Consider the following 21,766-nt stretch of genomic DNA (forward strand, 5'->3'; position numbering starts at 1 on the left):
ACAATGAGGGATAGAAGTCAGAGCATAAGTATCTCAGATTTCCCATTACAATGTGAAAAAATTCCCAGGAGTTTTCCACATGGTTCTTCAGAGGGGTACAGTCGGGAACAGTTCTTTGACTTGAATTTATTCGATGGGTAGATAAAGGTCCCAAGCCCTTCAACAGACCATTTGGAATTGCTCTGTTTTGCTATTATGAATACTCCCCCCCCCAAAAAAAATATGTGTTTAACAAGTATCTGTTAGAGGTTAGAGTAAATCTTTTCATTCGATGGCAATAGAGCATAGTATGATTCAGGACGGAGAAGGACCAGGCCTCCGTTTTGACAAGCAGGAAAAGGCCCATTTCGAAAAAAAGAGACAGGGGGAGAAAAGAACACTCAACATTTCAGGATTCTTTGGGCACTTGGGAAAGAAATATTAGAAAACCAAAGGACTCCATGGAAGAAAAAACAGCATTAACAGACTTGTAATATAAAGAACCACAACAAATTTGTCTCCCACTATCCCATCATTAGAGTTAGAAAACCATGTTTAAATATTAGATTCACCACTTACTGAATATTTCATATTAATAAAATGACAAGACATTCCTGAGCCTCAGGTTTTCATCTATAAAATGGGAATAATCTGATGAATAAAAGAAATAATTTATGTAAAATGCTATGAACCTTAAAAATATATGCACGTTTTAGAAATTATTATCATAAAAGATCTACCTTTAGACAGGCAAGAAAATAATATGTTGTAAAAGCACATTAATACAAAAAAATTATAATAAATACAAAAAGACTAAAGTTCTAAATCCCCAGGTTTAATTAACCCAACATTTTGAAGAAGACAGGCTTGCTACAGCATGGTTAGGAGCAAATCTGCTCTATAAATCCCATTGTCTGGTTATAAGTTTGCCTATTCAATTTGGCATTGCACTTTTATAATCATACAATACATATCAAAGGCCTGTGTTAGCTAAGAGGTCACAGAGCGCACATTCAACAGAAAGACAAAAGTACAGAATGAACTGAGCATGAAAAAGAAAATAATTTTTTGACCAGAGAAACAATAATATTTTCCCTTTATCTGGAAATGATTTCATGTCCAGAGGGTCTTTTTCCATAAATAAAGTGCAGGTGGATTTTATGTTTCCTTTTATGGTCATTATACACCAGTAAACAAATAAGCCAAAGAAGTAATGGGAGATTGGAGGTTGGGAGGGCGGGCGCCTAAAACAAAAACAAAACAAGAGCAAAACAACTGTGATTTTCCCTTTTAAGGGGCCAAAAACACATTCATTGTTTGCCCCGAGAGAATCCTCCTCACTTCCAGATCAAAAGCATTAAGAGTACTTCAGCTAGCAATCTTGTCCAATTTTAAAACTATCTTATCAAATGGTATCTGCTATTAACTACCAATATAAACACAGCATGAAAATGAAGGTCAAATGCTGTAGTTTGAATGTTAAATAAGGCTCAGAATATAAGTAGCTTTTAACAGGGCAAATTTTGCTTATTTTAAAGAAATTTACTCTAAAAAATGTACTCCTAAACCACACGGCAGGCTACATATTCTTTCCCAGGGTCCAGTAAGAATGATTTTCCGGTCTTCATTGGGTTTCTTTTCTTCTCGTTGACAATGTCGTGGGGTTCAGGACACTGCACTCTGTCTTTATAAAGTCAATCCTGCAATGAATACCCTATGAGCTTTATCCTCAAAACTCCAGCAATGAATTTTCCAAAAGAGGGTGAACCTTTTACTAATGATAAAATTTTCTAGTGGTGGTATTACAGACGCACAATCAAAGAAGGAAGCTAGAGTTTTCCTCTTAAAATTACCCATTCCAGAAAACTGCACCTGTGAGGCCTAAGAACGTCATTTGTGAATGTCATTAACACTAGAGTGTTCCGGGCTCTACTATAGTTTTATCTCCTTTGTTAGCTTTATTATGATTACTAGAAAGACTGCTGACCCCAGTCCCCGAATACTTTTCCTCATCAACCATTTGGTATTTATAATTCTATCATTAACGATAATAATGTCTCTGTGTATTGTGGTTGTTTCTGATTAGAAGACAACTGGGAAAGAATGGCAAGTCAGTCACTGTCTGCTGTTAACAGCTATTTGTTAACTCATGTATCACATTAGGGAGTAACACCTCACACAGCTTAAGACATCTCAGTTTTGATGGAAGAAGCAGATAGGCTGGGATCTGGAGGAGACTGGTTCAAGAGGACATAGTTGTGAGGTCTGAGTGATGAAACAACTTTCGACAATTAGATCTAAGTGCTCTACTGGACAAGAAGATACAAACTGCAAAAGGAAGCCACGAAAAATACTAGCCCATTGCTGCTTTCCAGACTATCCCTAAAGCTAAGTGTCCCCACCACCTGTGTCTGATAGAAGCCAATTCCCCAAAGTTCAAGTATCCACGTATACTGACTCTGAAAGAGGTCTTAGCAACTGTGACCAAACACTTCCCCCTCCGGGAAGTTGTAAAAACACTGTCTTCGGGAATGTTGAGAAGGAGCAGTTCCATAGATGAGCCAAGTTCATACAAAGGATAAACAGCAAGCCCAGGACCCAGGCTTCCAAAGTCTGAGGTCAGTGTCCTTCTCAGAAACCACACTGCCCTTCTGGGTTTGAAGACTCATCCCAACCTCGTTTCCCCACAAATCCTGCCTTACATGGAAAAGGGAAAAAGAGAAATCTGCTAAATGACTTCTAACACGCAGGACGATATCTATGTGAAGTCTGACTTAACAGAAATTACAGTCTCTCCACCTATTTCTAAATATCAGGGCGTGCTTTAGATTTACAATACTGAAAGGAAAATCGTTGCAATAAGCTTGGTGATTCCTAATGCCACCTGCCTCATAAATCAGTATAATAAGGGGAACCTGGGTTGAACCATCATTGTAAGGAGCCAACATGTTCTAACAGCTTCATTCCTTTGCAGTGTATTTACTACTCTTTGAAAAAAAATTCACAGCCTTGGTGAAAAATAGAATTATACAGCCAGAAGAAACCACAATAAGGCCCTTAATTTACCCCCCACACTCCAATGGACTTCATCTTAGATGGATTATCTACTGCCTATCATCTATGTCCTTTCTTAAATAACCTCATAAAATGGGCTCAAAAAAAGTTCTTTTATATGACAGCACTTTAAAAAGCACTAAGGCATTGTACAGATGTAAGGGATTATCGTTCTTTATGTTAAGGATAAAGAGAGTTCAAAATCTCTATCAGGAAAAAGACTACAATGTTTCTTTCACATTTTTTTCAAGCAGTTCTTTCTCATGTCCACCCTAAATCTCTCCTTATTCTAGTTACTCCCTTCTTCCCTCCTCTGCTTATATAAATAGAAACAGAAAATAGAAACACAGGAGCTTAGGTTTGAAAAATACATCTCCCGGCTTATCCTTCGGATTTCACTAATGAAGAGGCTATGAACAGTTGGGGCCATGAACATAAATCTTGCCTATAAGGGCTGGACAGTAACGTAAATAAGGAAGTCAGGTGAGTAAGAAAACTTTCTTGGATCTCAAAAAACAAACAATTGGCTGCATGATAAACAGCAGCTAATGCTCGGGCTGAGTGGAAGAGGCGGCGGAGAGCGTGGAGGCCAGGATAGCGTCAGCCCAACAAGGGGAGCAGGTGCCCAAATGAAACCACATAGAAACGCAAGCGCACTGCCAGCTGATTTCTCAAACTGGCATGCAAATCTTTACAGGAAACTCTCCTGGGTTTAAAACTGTATTGATTTTTTTTTAAAAACGGAAAAATACATAACACATATAAATACATAAATAAAACACCTACAAGCCTGTTCCAGGCTTCACCCCGCTGGTTGACGACCTCTCGTCTCAGTGACATGATCTGGAATCCTCGCTCTGGTGCGAGTTCTGTCTGGTTAAGAGCCTATGGGAGAACAGCCTCAGGGGTCATTCCTATTACCTATTCAGTGGCCTGAGCAGTGGGCGCTCCAGTCCGGTCCTCAGTGGCGGCCGAGGGCTCCAGTCTTCTGCAGGGAACTGCTGAGTAGGTGCAGGGGGTGGGCACCCCATGCCTTTAGAGCAGCCTGCCACCTCGGGTTGAGGATCAGTAAATTTACGAGCTGAAGCAGTCCATCCACCCCGAAGCTCCCCCGCGTCACAGCCTTTGCAGCAGTGACCTGCTCTGCCTTCTCCAACTCTTCAGAATCTCCAGACAGAGACAGAGAGAGAGATCAGGTGTGACGTCTCTGCGTGCTTCCGGAACAGCGCCGCGCATGCGCGGAACTCCCCCCCCCGCCCCCCCACCCCCACCCCCACCTCGCGGCGGACCTGCTGAATGAACTCCCTTGTTGCTACAGGGTATGGCGGCGTCCATACGGCAAAGAGGGGAGTTTGTGCTCCACAGAACAATGGTAGGCGGATTAATGGAAGGCAACTTTTCGTGGTTAGCCCTGGGATCAGTAACCATAGAAAGTCGTGGCTCCTGAAGGTTCTGGAGTGAAGCGGCTAGCAGTAGAAATGGCTCTCGTGGCAGCAGCAAACTTCAGCAGAGCCCGATGACCAGTGTTTCTAGAGGGTGTGATACCGACTTAGCCGGATTTTCAATGGAAACAATGCTACACGTCACCAAAATGAGCTCCTCCCAGGTCTTCTGAAGACAGGATATAGATGCCTTCACTTTTCCTTATATATATCAACTGTCCGTTTGGAAGTCAACATTGGTGCCACCCAAGTGGGTTTCTGCTGCTCAGTGTTGAAGCACATCTTCCTCCTTCATCTGCAGGCCATCAAGGGCTCTGGGCATCAAAAGTTTCCCTTTAAGTCACAATGGGAATCCAGGACAGTACTATTTGGACCCCTCTCTGGGTAGCGCAGAAAGGCGGCCACCTTGGGAAATACACTCTGTCCTCAGTCTTCACCACATGACCAATCTGCACATACATTTGGACATTTGTATTTGTATTAGAGAAATGTGACTGTGATGTTTCCATTCACCCTCGTGCTCCTCTAAACTTTCAGGAGAGGTAAGGTGGGAGGTTTCTCTTTGGAGGTCTGGGATTGAGGATACAGATTGAGACAACACAACAGCAGGAAACACACTCAAGAGGAAATGGTGTCTGTGATGCTGATTTCTTTAAGACTACAAACATCAGAAACGTCTAAGATTTTTCACATACGTGGGTCAGCTTTCAAATCACCTGTCAGATCTCTCTTTGCTAGGCAGAATACACCAATTAGGCTCCCTTTCCTTATTTGTTTCTGTTCTTCCACCTTTATGTGGTTTGGCTTATTCTCTTGTGAGTCCTTTCAAGCTTGTTAAATTTGTCAAAACCCATACTTGACAAAATACTGGACTACTGCTAACTCCACAGAACGACTACCAAGCATCTCTTCCTCCTGGAAGGAAATGATATGCTTCCTTAAATAAAATATTGATTAAAAAAAAAAAAAAAGCAAACATTAACAGTACACTGTTAGACCTGGCACCAGATTAGGATAGAATTTGGTCTATTAGATGGGCTTTGATGCTTTGTTCCCTACTGCAAATATGCTTCCACTCCCACAAAACAGAAACTGGGGTAAACGCACTATCTGCATAGAAATAAAAACAATGCTCTAATATTAAAGGGAAAACACAATGACAGAAAGAGTCAGGAAGCAGCTCAGCAAAGCCATTACCATGCTTATTGCCATTTGAAGGCACAATGATTGAAGTTATTGTCTTAATGTAAGATTACTAAATAATGCATCCCATAAAGGAAAGACATTGTATTGGCCATAAAACGTGTGTAACTGCAACAGAATTCATACTTATTTAATGACACTTTAGAATCGGATGGTAATTAAAATGAAGTAGGAATTTTTAAAAGGCAAGAAAATTCAAACACACCAGTATATAAATTGAAACATTCCCTTTGTTTTGCAAGCACATAAAGAAGTAAGTTTCACATGGATTTTTTTTTTCCTTTTTGGCCCACTGGGAACAACACAATTTTGACTCTTCAGTATTTCCACTTCTAATTGCTAGGAGGGTTCATTATCAGCTGTCTAAAGTGCAATACATCAACCTTGCAAAGCTGAGTTACAAAAGACGTTCACACATCTGATGGGCTGCTGTGCTAAATACATCTTAATTTGTGCTGCATCTGCTGTTTTCTAATTTGTTTGTCACGCTGTGAATGCTGCAGACTTTGTTAGAGCAGCTCCCTGATTTTTTTTTTCTTTAAAAATGCATCAACTCTTCATAAAAAAAAAAAAAAATGGCCATCTTCCACCATTGTTCATCTGTGTCTTGGACTGCCATAAACTCAGTTCCGTTATATATGTATGAAAAAAATTCTGTGCATTTGAATATGTATATGTATCATATTAGAATAAATGCATATATTTTTGCATGTGGATCAAGCAAAACACTCAGTTTAATCGCATGAAGCAAAACAAACTTTCTGCAGCCAGCACTGAATGCACAAGGTGACACACACTCCATTCTCCCAATGCTGGCAATGGGTAAAGGTTTCCCTGCTATGCAGACTATGTGCATTAGGGGGGCGCCCTCACTTCCTGCCCGCTAAGCAGCAGGTCGAGTGGTAAACAAGCATGTGCAGTTCGACATGATCCAGAATGAATTAGTCGCGCATTCGGGAAGTTTAAATTCCAGCTGGGGAGGAAGACAAATACCACCACCTCAGTCTTTTCACAAAACACGGTGTCCAAGTCAAAGACAGGGCCTACTTCCTGGCACGTGACTCCGACGTCGCCCAAAGCCTCATGCTTACAAGAGCTGGGATCGGTTTCATGCTCTGCTGTCACCACTTCAAAATTTTTCATACTTGATAAACAAGGGGCCCTGCATCTTCGTTGTGTACCGGACCCCACAAATCATGTAACTGGTCTTGGGTGCACAAGGCGTTTAGAGAGCGCTGGTGGAACAGCTAATGGATGAACTCCAGCATTTCAAGCTGTGAGATCACAAAAATGTACCCCTTGAAATGAAGAATAAAAGAAGGATAGAAGGAAGAAAGCAGAGAGAGAGGGAAGCACGAAGGGAGGGAAAACCAAACAGCATTTACTTTGTATTCATATAGTTTGATAGGCTGTGAGGGATGGACAGCAGCCATTTCTACCTGATAGTTATTCTGAACACAGAGTTTGACTGCAACTCGTTAAAGGAATATGCCTCTTGTCACAGGTTTTGGGATCACTAGCCAAAGTAGGGACTCAAAGTCAGTCTACAACTTTTTTTAGAAAAACAAGCGAAATACAATTCGATTTTTTTTTGACAATTTCCCGCCACCGCTTTCCTTACGTATCCACACACAAAATCCAAATTATTTTGGAAAAGTGAAATAAAAACCAGAAATACGGGGGAGCTGGAAACCTCAGAGGAACATGTGCAGTTCTTTCCGTCCTGCAGGCTGTTTATTTGGAGCAAGGCAGTGGACTGACGGGCAATGAGAGGCTGGCAGCCTTTGTGTCTGAGCTTGGAGATGGCGATGCAGGGAAGCAGATCTGTGCCCTCGCTTCTCCCGCTGTACACTGCTCCCTCTCCGAGAGGGTGACAAGGACCCCATTTACATAATGCCAATCAGTCTACCGTGTCAAGTTTTCCCAAGAACACGCAGAAGCGATTACCAAGGCAGGCGTTATGACTGGTGGAGTCACAGACAAATCAGGGCTTCCATAAAGGAGTATGTTGAATCAATAAGGCATACTGTTCAACCAGGGCTGAGAAAAACACCTCATAAAGTAACAGCATTTGTAAAGGTTAATCAATTCAGCTAATTGTAAATGCTCTCAATTGTCAGTCCCTAAGCAGTCCCTTCTCTTTGTAGCTAGTAATTCACTGTGGGATGCAGCAGCTCTAAAGCAGGAAGCAGAGAAAGAGGGAAAAGCAGTCAAATTTCTCATTACTCTCTCCATGTTGTGCTCTGTCGGTGTCTGTAAATGTCAATACATTTACCACTGGGAGATCGCCTTTTTTCCCCTACTAGCACTACGTTGCCTCCTTCATTATATACAAAACAAAGTAAAGAGCCTAATTATCTTGGTCTGGGCAGATGGAAAGGAAATCAGGGTATTGATCTTTGGGGGCAATATCTTAAGGCAATGCATACGACTAATAAGCTAGGCAGTTAAAGGGATGGTCTTTTATTGACATCGGTAAGAAAAACACATCTTATTCACTGCCCAAAACTGACTCAGAAAAAGAAAGAAATTCCTTCTGTTTTTTCCTCCCCACTGCCTCCATTTCCCCAGTAAGAACAAAACTAGAGGGGGGGAGGGAGCTTTTTAAATAAGCATCTCTGGAGATCTGAGATACAGAAATGAATCATGTCAGATAGAAAATGATGAGATAATTCTACACTAAAATTATAACCAGTCTCTGGCAGTGAAGGCAAACCACTGACTTTCATGGAACAAGGCAATTCTTGCCTTTCTACAAGACTTCATGATCAGAGTAGCCCATATTTCCAGGGCACGAATAGATGTTCTACTGGGGACACAGAATGCAATTTGTTTTATTAATGCTGGATTTGTCTTAGAAAATGGTGATATGGGTTGAGTGATAAATTAGCTTAAGGAAAATCACTCTCTTTTTTTTAAGCTTTCACATATATCCTTTCTGCCCATTACCATGTAGATGTGTATGTTATTACCTTTCAGAAAGTCTTGTTTCCCTGCAGTTAGAGAAACTGATCTTCTATATTTAGAAAATACAGGAAGATAGTGAATTTCAAGGAATATTTATATAAGCCAAAAACAGAGATGAGAACTATTTCAAATGTTTTGGTGTGTGGTTATATTTGTAGCAATGTGTGTAATAACAACTAACATTCACTCATTTATTACACCCTAGAATCCAATGATGTATGTAATTTCCCTTATTGAAACATGAATTGCTGAAGCACACAGTCAATTCCCCCTTTATTTCATCTGCAACTTAGTAAAATGTAAATGTCTTTTCCTGAAAAGTAAGCCTGTGGGGTTTCACAAAATTTGGAAACATACAAAGAATCACAGTAGACTATAAATCCTAAGCCTTCAACAATTTGACAAAAAGAACATACTTTATCTTTTACATATTTCACTTTTTTTAAGTTTATTTATTTATTTTGAGAGAGTGAGAGAGCACAAGCCGGGGAAGAACAGAGAGAAAGGGAAAGAGAATCTCAAGCAGGCTCCCCATCTTCAGCGCAGAGCCTGATGTGAACTGTGTGAGATCGTTACTTGAGCCGACAGCAAGAGTCAGATGCTTAACCCACTGAGCCACCCAGGCACCCCTACATATTTCACTGCAATGTAGTTAAGCAAAGACATCATAAAACTATAGTTAAATAAGTGAGACGCCTTGGGTTCCCATCAAATAGTTTGATATTTCAGATTGTGTAATGTAGTCAGACGAACCAAGTGTTGACCTGAACGGCTTTGAAAATAAACTGGGGAAGACACAGAAGGCAGCTTGTTGGCAGCTGGCACATTGCAAGATATTTCATCCCCCAAAACATGTGGGATAATGCTAGATCGGTGTAGGAAGGTAGCATGTTTAAAGTCAAATTAACTGGTGCATTATAATAATAATGGCGGGTAGTCAGAAAACAAAATCTAAATGTTCCTCTGCAGTGAACAGAACCATTGGTTTACAAAAGGGATTCTGTCCTTAATAAAAACAATTTCACTCATGCATGAGTACAATTTAAAACATGCTATGTTTATCTTTGAAAAATGGGAAATTAACTAGTCCCTAATGTCCCGAAGCTATCTCACTGACAAGTGAGAGAAGACCTCTTCAACAATAAACACTCTCCCACTCTCCCACCTTGCTCCCCTCCCCCCTTCTCTTCCCCTCCTTCCCTCTTCCTTCCCCTCCCTCTTTTTCTAAGATATACTCCTTTCATCTAACAATGCCATGTTCCCATAATTTCGGGAGAAATTTCCTGGCATCTTTGAAAATGCTGAGAATGGAAAGATAAGTCCTCTAAATGCAATTCTTCACCTTAAAGGAACTGAAATACCTGTTGGAGTTTAGAGAACTATAGGCCCCAGCAAGCCTTGAGGAAAATTAACAAAACAACCCCCTCCCCACCTCAGGACCCTATTATCTCATTTCATTGACTGATTGTTCCTGAGCATTTGGTACCTTTATCCTTATATATATTCATTTGAAGCCTCACCCTTTTATACATAATGTAATTTTCTTTCCAGAGGATAAATTTTTATATCACTTTCATAATTTCTTGAAGTTATACTGGAGTATCGCTCAGCTCAGTGCTAAATTAAAGCACTTATTAAAAAACTTTAAAGTACTCTCACAATTTTAAATCACTGTGCACATAGCAATTTAAAATTATGGGAGCAGTTTTATAAGCACTTGAATTTGGAGGTGATCAGAGACCTGAAAATGTGCAGTATAGAGTAATTTAAAATTATTAGAGTACTTCACATTTTTTATAAGCTCTTCAGCTGGGAAGCGATCAGGTTCCAACATCTCAGCCTGTGCGGTACAGAGTGAAGTACTCCTCAGCCCGAGAAGATTCACTCTATTAAATCAAACTACTTTAATAATTCTAAAGTAATGTACAGTGAGCATGCTCAGATCTCTAAATTCACTGTGAAATTAAAAATATTTTTCACTTCCAACCTACAAAAGACACTCATGTGATAAAGCAACAATTTACCCTTTCAATTTTAGATATCAGACTGCCCTCTCGCTTTTAGAGTGGTCTTCCCTCGGCGAAAAACAAACACCAAAATATTAAAAATATTTGTTCCTTTTCGTTAAAGAAAAGAAAGAATTGCAAAGCATCATGCTATGAACAATTACACAAGCTAATTGTATTTGAAAATGTTTCCATTTCAAAGTAAACTTTAGTGGATTGTGTTTGGGGATATAACACTTTTACAGCCAAAACAAATGACAAACTAGTATCTCCATGGGGCTTTTAAACTTAAACAAACAGCTAATTGTCTTATGGAAGTATGACATCTATCCCACTGAGACAAATGGATGGTTCTTCACAATAGGGCAGCCGTCTTGCAACCTGAGAAAATCCACAGGGACCCTACTATGTCTTCTGAAGAACGCTGCTGACCTAAATGAAAGCATGGGGTTCCCATAACAGTCCCCCATCTACCCTTGGGTTCAAAGAAGGGACAACATAACAGAAGCAGGAGACCTACTACACTAAATGTACATTTGGCAAACATGCTTTTCAGGTTATTCAAATCAGTCTATGTGATTGTTTTGTTCTTGCGGAATCTTATACTTTGTATAGCAAAGTTAGAAGGTAGAATTCTGGACCAGTTATTTCTGTTAAGAAACAAGATTATTAACCTACTAAAGGGGATTCTAATCTCACAGCAAAAAATGACTTAATTTCTGTTATTTTGTTGAAGTATAATTAACCTACAGTGTTATATTATGTTAGTTTCAGGCATACAATAAAACGATTCAACAATTCTATACATTGCTCAGTGCTCGTTAAGGTAAGTATACTCTTAATCTCCTTTATCTATTTCACCCACACCCCCTAACTCCCTTCTGGCCACCATCAGTTTATTCTCTGTATTTAAGAGTCTTCTTTTTTAAGAGTCTTTTTTGTTGTTGTTTCTATTTTTTTTCTTTGTTCACTTGCTTCTTAAATTCCACATATGAGTGAGTGAATATGGTCTGTGTCTTTCTCTAATTAATTTCACTTAGCATTATACCCTCTAGGTCCATCCACGTTGTTGCAAAAAGCAAGATTTCATTCTTTTTTATGGCTGAGTAATACTACATTACACACACACACACACACACACACACACATATATAGCTACATATATATACTTAGTGACATAATATATATGTGATATCATATGTTTATATAATGTGATATAATATATATCACATATTCTTTATCCATTCTCTGTGGGGAGACACTTGGGTTGTTTCCATATCTTGGCTATTATAAATAATGCCACAATAAACACAGGGTTGCATATATCTTTCTGACTGAGTGTTTTCATTTTGTTTGAGTAAATACCCAATAGTGGAATTACTGGATCATATGGTATTTCCATTTTTAATTTTTCGAGGAATTTCCATACTGTTTTCCACAGTGGTTGCACCAGTCTGCAGTCTTTCCCACAGCGGTGTACAAGGGTTCCTTTTGCTCCATATGCTCACCAACACTTGTTAGTGCCACTCTGGCAGGTGCGAGCCGCTATCTCATTGTGGGTTTGATTAACAATGTTGAGCATCTTTTCATGGGTCTGTTGGCCATCTGTGTGTCTTTTCAAAGGTACACTATACTTCCTGGTATTTTAAATTCAGTCACTCAGGAATGAGTGGGTGAAAAACTAATTTGGGTAGCTCACTCACTCCCTTTATTAATTTTTCGAATAGAATTTATTGTCAAATTAGCTAACATACAGTTTACTCACTCCATTTAAACATAATGACAATTCAAATAAATAATAAGACATCTATAAAACCATTTTGAAAGACAGTTTTTTTTTCCTCATTACTATCAAATAAGCTGGAAGGTTACTTTGCTCCCCCTTCCCCTCCCTTCCCTCCCCCTCTCTCTCCTTCCATCTCTCTCCCTCCTTTGTTTTCTTATTCTCCCTCTCCTCTCAAATGTCCTATTCATCTGAATTCCAAGTGTGCTCACACTGCATCTACTGAAAGGTAATCACTTTAGTACCCACTTGTTCTTTGGTAATACTTTGAATTTTAACCTATAGAAGAATTGATCCTAACTAATGTGCTTATAGCCCACAAGTGAACTGGAGAGGTTCCTAATAGCAATTTTCCACTGGTAGAAAGTATGCTTTAACTGTTTGTTACAGCTCATGAGGGAAAAAGGCTACAATATATACAGGCAGTGCTCTATTTAAATGTCCTTCTGGCTCGTCTCAAAAACTTCCAGAGCCATTTCATCTCACACTGCTGATGCTGCCTGAAAATTAAAGTCTCCTGGGTGGTGGTGGGGGTGGGGGAGGGAGAGCACGGTTAGTAATGTCTTTAAAAGTGCTCTTTCTTGGAACGGGCTCTCTCATTGAGAGATATGCCAAGCACACCCTTAAGTCAAACAAGTAGACTTATTTTGAAGGGTGTTGCAATGACTTTTAAACTTCATTTCAAAGGCCAGGCACTGAACACTACAGATGAAATTGGGAAATATGGCTCTATTGCCCTTTTTAGGTAGAAAATGAGATTCTGGATTTCGGGTTATAATCCAATTATAAAACTCACTGAAGACAGGGTACATATATTGCCCAAATTCTCTGAATCTTCCCACAGAGAAATACATGGATCCAACAACTATCCAATGTTTTAGTGATGGTGACAATAATGGACTCTGTGGGTTTGCATTTTTAAATATCCATGTGATTTCTCTGAAATCAGAAATATTATCTCTATAAAAATGTTTCTGAATTTAATCTATGAAATATTTCTAACTAGTATATTTGAAAACTCTCAGAAGTTATATTATATCTGCTTCTACACAAAAGCAGTTTGAATTCTACAAGATTTGCATTTGTTTTTATATTATGCTCAATTTGTCTTGGTTTTCATGCTACATCCATCACAAATTCTTCTGGAAGAAGACCAAAATAAAGCTGTTCAGGCATAGAAATTTATGGTATTTAGATGGTTTGTAGGTACCCAGTGGGATCAGCTCTTTGTCTATACTGTCATAAGAGCATGTAAGTATCCAAGAAATTCAGTGGTAATAATACAAAATCCTCTATCTATTCTTGTCTGCAAACTAAAATCATTTCAAGAAGCTAAAAAATCTGGGGTGCCTGGGTGGCTCAGTCAGTTGAGCGTTCAACTTCAGCTCAGGGCATGATCTCACGGCTTGTGAGTTCGAGCCCCGCATTGGGCTGTGCTGACAGCTCAGGGCCTGGAGCCTGCTTTGGATTCTGTGTCTCTGTCTCTTTCTGCCCTTCCCCCACTCGTGCTCTGTCTCTCTTTCTGTCTCAAAAGTAAATAAACATTTTTTTAAAAAAACTAAAAAAGGGGCGCATTGGTGGCTGTCGGTTAAGCAGCCGACTTCGGCTCAGGTCATGATCTTGCGATCCGTGAGTTCGAGCCCCGCGTCAGGCTCTGTGCTGACAGCTCAGAGCCTGGAGCCTGTTTCAGATTTTGTGTCTCCCTCCCTCTCTCTCTCTCTCTGACCCTCCCCCGTTCATGCTCTGTCTCTCTCTGTCTCAAAAATAAATAAACGTTAAAAAAATTTTTTTAAAAAGCTAAAAAAAATCTAAATAGGTAATCATTAGCGGGAAGTTAGAAAGAAATAATGAATTAGTGTGTGCCTAAAGTGAGGGAGAAATTTGGGTATAAATGATAGAAAAAAAATCACAAGAGCACATCTATGGATTCTTGTGTGTTAGAAACAGAGACAATAGTTAAAAGAAGCTCTAAGATGGTTTTCTCTCTAATATGTGGGTTAACAGGAAGCCTCTAAACAAAACTTTTGCTACAATGAATGGGTAAAAACTAAGTCCTCCAATTAGGACACAAGTGAATTTGAAAATCAATGTGGACATTTCAAAAGAAGTAGCTATTAGAAAGCAAAAATGTATTTGTAAGACTAACATAAAGGAATTCAGATGAAAATATAACTCTCATACATGCTATGACTATGTGAACATAATGAAACATGCCACACCTGGAACATTTGTGAATGGTTGGGCTCAGGATCTGTCATTGCATTTCACCAGAGAAATCACTGCTTTTAGGACCCTTATATAAAAGGTGAGAGAAGCAATATTGGATGATGCCAATCTAGGAGTCTCTCCTGTGTGCAACATTGACTTTAGGACTGAAACCAGGGAGATAATACTCAAAACCTTTGTACACACATTGTAAAAATGGGTGTGTACTTTTAAGATAAAACTTTTTAATTCCTTTGCATTTTCCTACCCCATTGACATGAGCGTATTTAATGTTCTTTTATCTGAAAGCATTGCTAAATAAATAAAAATTTCATTAACACTATGGCAATTTTAAGTAAATCTTTGCCTAATGATATGCCCTTTAATTCCTAGTGCCTACTGCATGAGTTAATCCATTTAAGTGAGAAAACATGTTTTGTCAGATTGTGTGAGTCTGACAATTTTTTGAACCAAACTGAAGCCTTTTGAGAATTGAATTCCATTTGCTTCAGGGAAAAAAAAAAAAGTGACTTTCTGGTTCAAAGGAAAAATGCTTAGAAGCCATATTTGAAAGGCTCATAAGGGGTCTTACACATCAAATAGCTCTTAGAAAACAACATTCTGATGAGTTAAGTGTAAATTAATTAGAAACATACAGATTGCTTTTCCCTGGCTGTACACATGGGTTTCAAAGTTGAAGAAAGAGTGTTTGACAAAATATGTTTGGAGTTTTCATGACCCAAAAGCATACTAAAGTAGTTCAAGATGTTTCTGTGAAACAAAGATACTTGTTTTCTTGCAGTGATCTTTCCAAACAAATATTTAATGAGCTCTTATTTAAAAACATTGAGACTCAGGCAGGTACTTCATTTTGTGTCCACCAAGTATATCTAAAAGAGGATTTTTCCCTGCAAAGAAAATGATTAAGTCATTATAAATGAATGCTAGCCTTGCAGTGCTTCTGAAAGAGGAAACACAAGTGAAACAAATATTAAGACATGCTCTTTGCAAATCTATCCTGCACTAAGAGTTGGTGAATGGAATCTCTGAGGTGCTGAGACTACAGACCCGGGAATAGCGTTTCCAAGAAGCTTCTGGGAAAATATCAGACTACAAGAATTTGATCCAGGTAGTCTAGTTATATGCCCATCAAGTGCTTAGATCCAATTAACAGGGAACTGAAACTTGTCAAAGATATTACAGCAAATGAACAATTGTGGAAATGTATGGAGACAAGTATTTCCCTAGTACCATCACTTGAGAAAGTACTTTAAAATGTTATCATCAGCAAATATTTATTTTACATCAGTTATAGTGCTGAAAACTAGTACCATTAGTATCCCCGAATCCCTATCTTCAAACTCACCACTAAGGAAAAAAAAAAAAAAAAAAAAAAAAAGAATGAATGAAAAGAATGAAAAAAGAAAAAGGCTTAAAGAGTATAAAACACTACCCTTATATTTTTTACTAAGTGATTTAATTTTTCTTAATTCTGTTTCCAATTAGCTAAAATAAAATTAGGAGGTCCCTTTTAAAGATGAGAACCCATAAAAAAAATTTTTTAAAAAAAGGGGCGCCTGGGTGGCTCAGTGGGTTAAGCGGCCAACTTCAGCTCAGGTCACGATCTCACAGTCCGTGAGTTCGAGCCCCGCGTCAGGCTCTGTGCTGACCGCTCAGAGCCTGAAGCCTGTTTCAGATTCTGTGTCTCCCTCTCTCTCTGACCCTCCCGCGTTCATGCTCTGTCTCTCTCTGTCTCAAAAATAAATAAACATTAAAAAAAAAATTAAAAAAAAAATAAAAAAGATGAGAACCCATAAAGCACCAAGCCCATCCAGGAAGAACTAATCAAGCTCAACTACTCCAAACCACTTAATTCTCACCCTAATATAGGGATTAGGGGGTTCATATTTTTAATTTACTATAGTAAGTGGTTCTTTAAAAAAATTCCCCCAGGGTCATTAGAAACTCAGAAATTTCCCTCAATTATAACAAAGTTTTGAAGAATTCTGAAGATGGATTTTATATAAAAATTACACTATCACAATTTCAAATAATTGATAGGTTGCTCAAAAAGAGTCATCACAAAGACAGCTGAACTATTTGGTATAAGCTAGTTCCCTGGAAACCCTGGGATAGAAAAGCCACCAAAAGATTTTTTTGTAGGTCTATATGGTAAAGTTGATTTTGGAGTACCATGTCATCAGTTAACATGTTTGGCAGGCTGCATTCCAGGGGAAATGTGGCAGCTCAGATATATTTAAGATGTAATATCAGTTTTCTATGATCAGGTGGCATTTTCACACATCTATTTTCTTTGCATTTAATTGCTTGAAAGTTCTACTTTTCGTTGTGGGAGATTTGGAAGAGAGAACTAACAATGGATGACTGTTTGCTTTCCTGGGCCCGAGAGGCTACGTATGTTCAAGTGGATATATCCCATCATACAGCCTGGCCTCAGAAAAATGAATTCAGTGTTTCACACGCAGATATTTTTAGAAAAATATTTGTTGATCATAACTGCCCCTCTGCGCAACATACATAAGAAAGTTTCCCATTTGTGATCCAAATTCAGTAATGCATTGAATTAGAAAAGTTCCCATGCTTTCATTCTTCTTTTCATCTTCAGTGGTCGCTTCCTTTTGCTAAACTATTTCTTTGATCTTAAATACACTTCAAACTTACTGACTCTCCAAACCTTAAGGTAAACAATTAGTGCTATCAGTTCCTAATTTGCTGGCTGGTTATCTTTTAAGTAGATAGATTTGCAATTCAGAACAAGCCTTCCTATAGACTTCCACAAAATGCATCATACATTTATGGGACAGTACTAATAATTCTGATTCAAAGTTGTGCATAGCCATGTGGATAACATAGTTTCTGTCACAAAAGAAGATACTCTGTCCTCCAGGTAAGGACACAAGATCAACCTCTGCTTGGTGGTACCTGGAATAGGTAAGGGAAGAAGAAAACCAGATGGGGACTCATGGGCATCTGAAGTGTAGTAATCCATCCTCTGTAACTACTTAAGATATGGATTTTCTCTTAGTCCATAATTCCCAAATGTTGTCCTGCCCTAACAGAAGTGTCCTACAAATTATTCAAATGTGTTCGGTCATAAAAGTTTTCTATGGATAATGGACTTGAAGAAATGTTGGACTAGACATAGTTAAACAGGTTTCTATCCTCTGGGATTTTCAGAATTTTTAATATCCTCTGGGAATCTCCAAGTTGGGGCCAAAGTGTGCAGGATGCCCTTGATTTATGAGATTCAGGAACCTCTGAACAAGGACGTAGATCTCCCTGAAACAGTACCTAGGAAATGCTTTGGTTATTCCTTATTTAAGTGTCCTCAATAGGGACTGGGGAGTGGGGAGCTGTTAAGAGGAGCTCCTCCCATTGGGTCCTCTGCTACCTCTTTATATACCTAAATCATTCATAATTTGGGGACTGACAAGATCCTCTTTTATTCAGCAAAATAATTTATAAAAATATGTCAGCACCTCCTAATGTGAAGACCTATGAGATAATGCCAAAAAAAAAATTATGAGGGAAAATAACTGTTACACAATCTAGCGAATACAGTTCTGTTGGGTTAAAAGTAGAATTAAATCCATTGCAGAGAATGCCGTCAGTGGTAGTGATATCATTAATACATTTATATTATTCCAAATATACATACCTAGAGAGTTGACTAACACGTACCAAAGCAATCTACCTTTCAAGACTAATACTGTTGAGAGAAAAGAAAACTACTTGAATGGAAAGGGAAAATAAGAGAAACCTGGTTTAGAATATATCTTTGTGTTTATAAGGTACTTTACACCTTCTGTACTAGACTTTATAGACTAGACCGTGCAGTGTGGTCACCGAGTGCAATGCCAAGGCTCTGCTTTGCAGCAACCAGGTATGTGTTAGAAACTTTCATATGAGAAGCCTATAGAGTCAATTATTTCCACAGCACGGTGCCATTACTGCAGTTCATACATCCCTGGAAGTGATTTCCTTTCTGCCAAAAAGTCAGTGATGATAAAATCCATCCATTGCTTCCATGCAACTCTTAAGGAGGCAGCATGAAACGAGAGAGTTGCATCACCGTGAGCAAGGAGAGGAGGCGAATTTGGGCATTTCGCAGATTATACGGACAAGAGGAATGGGTGAACAATCGAGATGATCTACAAAGAACCTCAAGGGGAGGTAGAAGGAGGACTCTGATAGTGAAGTTCTAGAGCCAGAAAAGAAACACTTCCTATAGAAAAACCAATTCTGCCAGTTGTTTAATGAAGACAGAATGTGAGTATAATCTAAATCAGAGGTTCTCAAACTTTATTTATTTATTTATTTATTTATTTATTTATTTATTATTTTTATATTTGTTTTTAAATCATCTCTATGCCTAATGTGGGGCTTAAATTCACAACCTCAAGATCAAGAGTCACAGTCTACTGACTAGTCAGCCAGCGGCCCTGGTTCTCAAACTTTTTAGTCTTGGGAATAGTTCACCTCGTAAAAAGGCTTGAACACCTCAAAAAACTATGTGGCTTGTATGTACTGGTGTTTACTGTATTTGAAATTAAAAGTAAGACATTTTGGGGGCACCTGGGTGGCTCAGTAAGTTGAGCTTCTGACTCTTGGTTTTGACTCAGGTCATGATCTCACAGGTTCCTGAGATTGGGCCCCATATTGGGCTCTGCACTGACAGCATGGAGCCTGCTTGGGATTCTCTCTCTCCCTGTCTCTCTGCCCCTCCCCATGTGCATGTGCACGCATTCTCTCTCTCTCTCTCTCTCTCTCTCTCTCTCTCTCAAAATAAATAAGCTTTTTTAAAAAGTCATGTTTTAAAAAAATAAAACAAAAATAAGATTTTTTGGACGTATGTATAAATTTAGTGACAAGAGTGACATTCTTTTACATTTTGCAATTCATGATGCTTAACAGAAGATAGCTAGATTCAGGGTGCCTGGGTGGCTCAGTTGGTTAAGCATCTGACTCTTGGTTTCAGCTCAGGTCATGATCTCACAGTTTGTGAGTTTGAGCCCTGCACTGGGCTCTGTGCTGACAGCATGGAGCCTGCTTGGGATTCTGTGTCGCCCTCTCTCTCTGCCCCTTCCCCACTCATGATGTCCCTGTCTCTCTCAAAAATAAATAACTTAAAAAAACACACACACACAAAAAAACCCAGAAGATAGCTAGATCCTCTTATCTGTCTCTGCATCTGATCCCCAGCAACATCATCTGGTCCCTGGAAAATGCCTCTGCACATGCAGAGAGAAAGCAAAGGACAAAGTAAATAAGGTTTTAGTACTATTATAAGAAAAGTTTGATCTTGCAGACAACCTGAAAGACAGAGACCCAGAGGAGAACCCAAACTGTACTCTGAGAACCAATGAGTCAAAAACATTGTGTATCCAGTGTATTTACAGATATTTACACATATCAATATACTGCATATAGAATTCTCAGTTTAACTTCTTACTAACTTGCAGGTAGATTATTTCATAGTATAAATTCAAACATCCTTAACTGTTCACTTCTCCCAACGGTATAAAGCCTGCCATACACATTACAAACCAAAATGGCAATAAAGATAAAATTTTTTTAAAAAGATTTTTAAAAATGATTTAAAACACTCTCATACTAAACATAGGCCTAACAAGATGCATTCTTCACTGTCAGTGCTAAGTATCATATTTTCACATGCAGTACCATTGTATCCTAATAATGAGGTAGACGGAGTGAGCACTATTCTATTTTGCAGATGAGAAAAGTGCACACAGAGGGGGGGCAGGTGACTTACCCAAGCACCATAACTAATCCGTGACAGAGCTGGGAATGGATCCAGCCCAAGGCTGCTTTGGGCTTATCGCTAGGCCAACATACAATGCCAAAACACATGTTTGGAAAGGGAAAATTATTGCTGGGGTGTTGTGTTGCCTGACTTGTTTCTTTATAATTCTTCACTCACTTGGCCAAATGGTTGTTCTGGCAGATATGTAGTTGGTGCTTTGATATTATTTTGCTAAATTTTCCATTTTAATATTTTGAAATGAGTAATTACTCCCACTGGCCTTAATTTTCCTTATATTTAAAATTTGGATCAAGATACTGTAAAGACTCCAGCAACAACAACATCTTAATAATTAATAAAACAAGACATATCACAACCTACAATTTAACTTAAAAAAAAACCAGTCCCCTCAAATTGGAAAAATATGCAAGGGCACTTGTAGTTTGCTCCAGGATAGTGAATGATACCAGAATCTTGGAAGCCAGGCACCAGGGATGCTTGACATCCTGCAACATTACAGACAATATACTACACGACACTTACCGTCTCATGTCCCCACAAGACCTTAAAATGTCTTGTGGACAGCCACAGGGGGAAAATGTTGTTTGTAATTTTCTGAATCTGGGTACTGGTGGGTAAATGCAAACCATTTCTGCAAAGTTTTAATACGCATTGACTTTTCCAAAAATGAAACTATCATCTAAAGGAAAGGAAGACTGTACTTTGCTTTGCCTGGAAATTTACCAAAAATGGCCCACTGATTCAGAAAAGTGCTTTGTGGTTTTGGTGTCATCACAGCTACCCACATTCAGAGCTGCGATACTCAACTGTGATTCTACACACTAGTGTGACCGTCTGACTGCAACAGATCTACTATAGAGAAACATAACTGTCTACACAAATATTGAAATATTTAAGTATAAATCACTTTCCAATATTGCTCCTTTATATTGTAATTAACATGTTTTATCATTATTTTCACTGGGTATATACAGATATGTTATATTATTTGTGCTTTTCATTATAGATAGTAATATCTTTTTTTTTTTACTTTTTAATGTTTATTTTTGATAGAGATGGAGACAGCAAACAGAACATGAGCAGAGGAGGGGCAGAGACAGAGGGCGGACACAGAATATGTGTCAGGCTCCAGGCTCTCAGCTGTCAGCACAGAGCCCAATGGGGCTCGAACCCACGAACCTCAAGATCATGACCTGAGCCGAAGTTGGACGCTTAACTGACTAAGCCACCCAGGAGCCCCCCTAATATTTTTTAAATAGAGTGCTGTGTCTGATCAGATCAAGAATCACTGGGTTAATTTCCCCCAGAAATTAACAATTAA

The 21,766-nt window shown here is 38.8% G+C and overlaps 1 pseudogene; it reads right to left on the reverse strand.

Moving 5' to 3' along the window:
• Window positions 1-4,149: 4,149 nt before the first annotated feature.
• LOC128315108 (40S ribosomal protein SA-like) lies at window positions 4,150-9,794 on the reverse strand (annotated as a pseudogene).
• Between the last annotated feature and the right edge of the window lie 11,972 nt (window positions 9,795-21,766).

This window comes from Acinonyx jubatus, chromosome A1 (assembly GCF_027475565.1).
Source record: "Acinonyx jubatus isolate Ajub_Pintada_27869175 chromosome A1, VMU_Ajub_asm_v1.0, whole genome shotgun sequence".
Taxonomy (NCBI): domain Eukaryota; kingdom Metazoa; phylum Chordata; class Mammalia; order Carnivora; family Felidae; genus Acinonyx; species Acinonyx jubatus.